This window comes from Spinacia oleracea, unplaced genomic scaffold (assembly GCF_020520425.1).
Source record: "Spinacia oleracea cultivar Varoflay unplaced genomic scaffold, BTI_SOV_V1 SOVchr0_037, whole genome shotgun sequence".
NCBI classification, from domain to species: domain Eukaryota; kingdom Viridiplantae; phylum Streptophyta; class Magnoliopsida; order Caryophyllales; family Amaranthaceae; genus Spinacia; species Spinacia oleracea.
In genome coordinates, this window is record NW_026614365.1 from 57,857 (window position 1) to 63,856 (window position 6,000).

Genomic DNA, 6,000 nt, shown 5'->3' on the forward strand with positions numbered 1-6,000 from the left:
GTAAAAAGCACCTAGTAGTTCTTTAGATTGGTAGAAAAAATAATAGAGACTTTAGATGGTCCAAAGGCCCCTTAGAATATAGGTTAGTTTTATTTCAGTGTGTTTTCCTTACTTTCCAAATCAATAAAGGCGTAATATTTCTCCTAAAAAAATTTTATTCTAACACTAAATAAGCACCAAATGTACTTGCAAAATACAAAAATAAAGAGTCGGCCTACTCTAGGCCCAACAAACAAGGCACACTCTGCCTTGAAATAGTGCCATGGGGACCAATTCCCGAAACCCACAAAAATAAACCGCAACATCCCATTCATATCCCCAAAACATAAAAGTCAACCAGTGTAACCATAAAAATCAACCCATACAACCCAAAGAAGTCAAAGGAAATCAAAATCCAAAACGAAAGCAAATGTTGCTTAAAAGGGGAATTAATAAAATATAACCCCCACCAATCCTTCAAAAACGACACGCACCTCAACCCACCTCAAAAGCCTACACAAAGATCTTCATAACTTCCGCACCCTAACTCCATTTTCAAAACTGTTTCGAGTCACGAATAGAAAAAATTAATCCGGACAAAAATGCATTTCACGCTAACAGTCAAAAAAGCCTCCAAAATAGCCTCAAAATTGACTTTAAATACGAGCAAAAATCAAGGCACAAAAAAGAAATAAATGCAAGAACATGTGAAGCAAAGCGTCAAAAACGACCGCCAGAAATCATTTTCAGCGCCCAGGGCTGGGCGCCGAAATTTCTGACGCCCCAGCCAGGGCGTTGAAACTCTCTGCCTGCCAAAAATTTTCTTTTCAGAAGTGCTCGTCATTTTATCCGCACACAACGGAAAAATAACGAACACTTGGGGGGTACAGTACGTATCCAAATAGGCTTACCAAAAATATAGCCATACAAATTAGTCGAATTTCATTTTTACGCGACTTATGGCAAAAAACGACAGACGAAAATAATGATAATACTTCACTCATTTGACCGATTAAGTAATATGCTTCCACCTCAGGGCATATCTAACGAAATCCGGCATACTAGAACTTATTCTAAAGCTAGAACTACGCGCGACCTGATTCTGACAAGATACGTAGGCAATCCCTACCAAGGATTCGGTCCAACAAAAAAAAACAACACATATTCTTTGTGCAAAGTGTTAGACACATAAAAACATAAAAAAGGAGGAGTAACAAAAAATGAAAATGAAAAAATAAAAATCTGCCTTTATTGAAAAATAATATGAAGGAAAACAAAGTGCTAAGAATAAAAAACAAACACAACTGAAATAAATAAAGGGCACCTACACCCTAGCAAGAACTACACTACTCTAGTTCTTCCGGATCATCAAATAAAGTCTTGTAAAGGGCAATGTTTGCAGGATCTACCCCCACAGTCTTCTGCGCTGCCCCAATATCAATCTCCATAAGAACCGGCGCCTAAACACTAACTTCCAAAGATGCCAAGGCTTCAGAAACATTCTCAGTTTTAGCCCGCTCAGCCTCAAGGGCACAGACAATGGTGGGAGAAGGATTATTATCATCAACTAGACTAGCCACTGTTTCTACAGGCGGCTGAGCCTTCCTAACCCATACATTGTTCCGGCGACGATCTCCGCGAGAGCTTGCATTTCTTTTAACAACAGCAGACCCCTTCATGTTAGGCATCCTTTTAGGCCTGAAACTGGAACCGGGAAGAACTTCCTTTCTCTTTCGATCAGGACGAGCTTTCACGGTCTTAATACTATAGGTACGAGGTTTGGCAGAATCAGGACCCTCATACTTAACACGAATACGAGGTATCAAAAGCTCAGCCGGCTCCCCATTTCGAGCCTCGGTCCTCACATCTTTATCATCGGAGCTCATCCACAACTTGTAGTTTTCAGAAAGACCCACAAAGCCATTTGTAGCTACGGCCCAACGCGGGAGACCATCATAATACTTAGCCCACGCTAGAACCCGTGCTTGTGAAAAGGCCGCTACCTTAGGTGGTACCGTATCAGAAAAGGGGATAGTCTGCCTTAAACCATATTGACGCATGACTCGGTAAGGGAAAATATAAATGGGACGAGATAGCCCCAACAAAGAAACATAAACCGATACATCAGAACCCCCTGTCATAGTAGTCAAACCCCACCATGGTACCACCCACTTAATAGAACAAATGCCATAAGTAAAAAAGGAGGTCCATTCGGCCTCGTCTTGGCCTTGGTGCAAGTATTTTCGGTTACCCAAGGCTATAGGGCGATAATGTTTAGGTTTAGGAACTACCTCATTTTGAGCATTGGTCGTTGTTACCTCAAAATCACTGACTTCTATGACTCGCCAGACTTGATAATTCTATTCCTTGATATAGATCCCCATCCTGTTCTTCCAGTAGGTGTAGAACTTTCCATTTAACAATGGAGGTCTTTGAGTGGAATAACCTTCCTCGAATTTCACGTAAGCGTTCATACTTTCCAGGAACTTTTTCTCAACAGGGTTTCCTGTATTTTTGTGAGATCCTGCTCTGATACCAACTGATAGTTCAGTAAAAATGCTTGACAAGAGGGGGGGTGAATTGTTTCTTGGGAACTTGGGTAAGTTTCTTGCGGAATTTAAAGAATCAAGAAACTGTTATCAATAAGCGAAGAAGGATATGAAACCGAGGAACCTTCTTGATCCTAATCAAGAAGAACCTCACAACTCTTTTGTATTAATGTAATACCTCTATTACAAATACGCTCTTAAACTTGAGTTCCTCTCGAACACGAGTTACCCACAACAATCCCCGTCAATTACTGTGCTCCTCTTTCTCACTATAACTTAACTCTAAGTCACTCTTTCTCTCTCTGACTTAACTCTAAGTCACCCAAGGAACACTCAACCATTAAACCCAAAATACAATTTGATAGAAAAATCTAGTACATAATAAAGCTTATAGCAATAAGGAACTCAAGGAACACTCTTTTTGTAAACTGATTCTTTTATAAAATTTAAGCCCTTTAAGATATATTTTGCAGAGATCAGATGTGTGTTTGAAAAAACAAAAACTTTTTCTTTTTATAGAGGAATTTTACCTAAGGTTGGATACCCATGTTTCCCTCAACTACCCACTAACTGTTACTGCTCAGTAACATGGGCATAGTTGGAGAGAAATAGGGGAGACCAAATCAAACACTAATTGCACGTTTAATTAAAAAGTACTGGGAAGAGTTTTAAGGATCATGGGAAAACCGTTTGCTTAGAAAACAAGGAAAATTGAATTTAGAATCCTATGTTTTTATTCATTAAATTTATTTTATTTATTAACAAAGATTTTCTTGATTACAACTCTTTTATAATTACAGTTAATATTTTTCAATTAAAACGTACCAAAAATACTTATGTTCCTTTTTTGCCAAACTACGTATAAACAATATTAAATACTTACATAAATCATAAACATAATCTCATATATTGTAGTCTTCATGCATGCACCTTTAGGAAGCTTCACTCAAAGTTTTCACAGTTTGTTCCTTCTCTGGAACATCGAGGATCCACATAATATATGAGGATCTCGCCTTAGAAACTCGCATAAGGATCTCGCCTTTGTAAACTTGCTAAATGATTAATTCTTCAACGTAGTGTCTGACATGGTTCAAATACTTGCATATATTCCACTTTTCTTAGTTCATCCAACTCAGGATCTCCTTAACTTAGCATTATCCTTCAAAGGATCTCGCAACCTATTTTGCAACATAACTTAACCAATAGTCAGGAGTTTTCTTTGTCAATAAAACATTAGGGTCAACATGAAGCAACCTGGTGTAAGTATTGAAGGAAATATGTCCTTCACCCAAGGTGCATTAAGTCTAATACCAAGGTTCAGATTAATTGCGAACAATTAATTCAGTGAGATCAAGTGATCGGAACAGCTAGCTGGAGCAATGCTTTCGATCAGTGAGTTCTAATGGATATTGAACTCACAACTTACTCTTGACTGAACCTACAAGGTCACACCAATGACACGTAACAGATCACCGGATTAAATGAATCGTAAATTCATTTAATAGCTTTTCGGGATTTAAGTTGGAAACGCATTATACGATACGACCTTGCATCGGAATCGTATATCGTATCGCGAATATTCGTAAGCTAGGAGAAACGAATAAATCGTATCGTACGACGGTGATTCGTCGTATACGAAACGATAAATAATATATCGGAAATATATTAAACGCGGATACGAGGAGCGGCCCACGAGCCGAGTGCACGAAGCACTCAAGGCCCATGGGCGCGCGCGCTAGGCAAGCAAGCAAGGCGAAACAACAGCGCTGGCCCATGGCCGAGCAGCTGTGTGCGCGCGCGGGCCAAGACCACGACACAGCAGCAGCAGCGCGGCCCACGGCCCAGCTCGCTGTGCGTGTGCGTGTGATGCTGCGCGGGCTTGCTAGCCGGCCTTGCCTTCTAGCTTGGTCAGTTAGTAAGGTTATGTAAATAAACTTATGACCTAATTTCCAACTAAGGCAATCACAATTCAGATTACACACAACCCTAGGAGAAAACAGCGAACCCTAATTCTCTCTGTGCCTCCATAGTGTGTTCATCCCAAAAGTAAATCTGTTGATCGATTGTCTAAGCTACGATAATCAAGACGGATCTGATCGTGTTAGTGAACCAAGTAGAGGAACGACAAGTGTAGTTCTTTGTTCATGTTCGTTGACAGATTATTGTGGAAAACACGCTTCGAATGTAAGTTTGCTTAATCTGTGCTTTATACATGTTTCCTGGCTTTGGGGATTGTTCCGCACATGTTATTATGTTTAACTGTATTCCCCAACAGTGGTATCAGAGCCTTATGTATTCAAAGCATGAATTAGCATGATTATTATTGTTTTTGCATTGTCGAAATGTTTGGAATTTTTGTTGATTTTTCGGAATTTTTTCGAATTATGGGATTAATTGCGAAATTGGCAGTTCCGAAATCAAAAATATTCACTTTTTCGATTTTTAAAACCCTAATCTGATGGAAAACGATTTTCTAAGATCAACACATGGGAATAGAATTGCGAAAACAGGCCTCGAAGCATCAGGTTTTGGGCGTTTTTGTTAATTTTTCATTAAAAATTAAATGTGTCGGACAGTAATTCAAATAAAAGGTCAACCTAAACTACTCGGAATTGCTTGAAATTTTGACACAATGTTTCTGGGTACATGCTTGATCTATGGTATACATTTCAGATTTTTCCGATAAGTATAAACCCTAATTTTGCCTTTCCCCAATTCGTAAAATTTACAACCCTAATTGATTTTTAAGTAATTATGGATTAATAATTAGGTTAATTGAGAAAGGGGGTATAATTTCATGGGTCAGTGGCTAATTTTAAAAATTATTGGATTAAAATTTTGAATGGTTTCGTTAATTTTAATCACACTTAAACCAATTTATTAATAATCTGAAATTTAATTGTTTATGAACGATGTAAAATTTCGGATTTTATTAATTAAAGGTTCAAATTTTAAAGTTGATTCGATCGTTCCTAAAAGTTTGAATATTGTTAGCCCTTGATTTATTAATTTTACGAAATTGGATTGTCGTTAAAGTTTATTAAATCGTTAAAAATCGTTGTTTTTCGAAAAATTAAATCGTAACTTTTTTGAAAAATAAAATTAATGCAAGTTCGTGAATTAAAATTTAATTTTAATTAGGTTGGTCCGTTTTACGAACCAAAAACACGAACATGGGCATGATGGAAGTATGGCTCGTCGAGCCATACGAGGCCGTTATGCGAGCCGTGCTATGCGACACGGGCAGCAGCACGAGCTACGTGCCTCGTGCGCGCTAGGCAAGGCAGGGGCGGGCGATGCCTGCGGGGCTGCGACGAAGCAAAGCGCGATGCTTGCGACGTCGAGCGCCCACGATGCACAACACACACACAACGCAGGGCAGCTAGGCTGCGGGTACGCGATGCGCATGCGCAAGGCATGGCGCGCGACGCGTGTGGGCGAGGCATGGCGCGCGAGCGATGGGCGAGCGATG